This window comes from Cricetulus griseus, chromosome 8, assembly GCF_003668045.3.
Source record: "Cricetulus griseus strain 17A/GY chromosome 8, alternate assembly CriGri-PICRH-1.0, whole genome shotgun sequence".
Lineage (NCBI taxonomy): Eukaryota > Metazoa > Chordata > Mammalia > Rodentia > Cricetidae > Cricetulus > Cricetulus griseus.
The window spans coordinates 56,238,743-56,239,356 of NC_048601.1; the positions used below are offsets into that span (position 1 = coordinate 56,238,743).

Sequence of the window (614 nt, forward strand, 5' to 3'; positions counted from 1 at the left end):
CGGACTTATAGAGTTTTAAATTGCTCTGGTTTGCCTGGACTCACTGTGGATACCAGGCTGGCCTTGAACTTGCAGTGATCCTCCTACTTATGTATTTGAATGCTGGAATTACAGTACACCACACTGCCTAGTTTTCATTCTTTTTAAAGGCAGGATTTTACTGTATCCCAGGTTAGCTTAATGTGTAGCTCAGGATTCTTTTTTTTTTTTTTTTTCTTTTTTCTTTTTTCTTTTTCTCATGTCAGATGGGTAATGTACCTGACTTCTTAATAAGGTTTGAGGGAGGTAATTGTCACCCATCGATGTGAATACTTAATCATCATGTTTATGACCCCCCCCCATACTGCCTCATGTTCAGCTAAAAAGTAGTAGAATGAATCTTTTTGCTTTTAACACAGATTTGTACAAAGGACAAAAATGAAACCACTGACAAACTTTGTTGAGCTTTTGTATCTTCAGTTACTAATGATGATGATCTGTTCTAGCAGGATAATGTCATGGCATTAGTTATGACAGTCTCTATATCTTGAATTTGGACTGTCCTTGCTTTCATTTGCTTATTTCCTGTTTGATTTCTATTGTTGATTTGTCTGATGTTTTGTGACAAATTCTCT

At 36.0% G+C, this 614-nt stretch overlaps 1 non-coding gene across 1 annotated transcript; it reads right to left on the reverse strand.

Moving 5' to 3' along the window:
• Window positions 1–239: 239 nt before the first annotated feature.
• Window positions 240–342, reverse strand: LOC113836983. The gene has a single exon (XR_003487525.1). It is a non-coding gene; the product is annotated as a small nucleolar RNA U13 (small nucleolar RNA).
• Window positions 343–614: the final 272 nt, after the last annotated feature.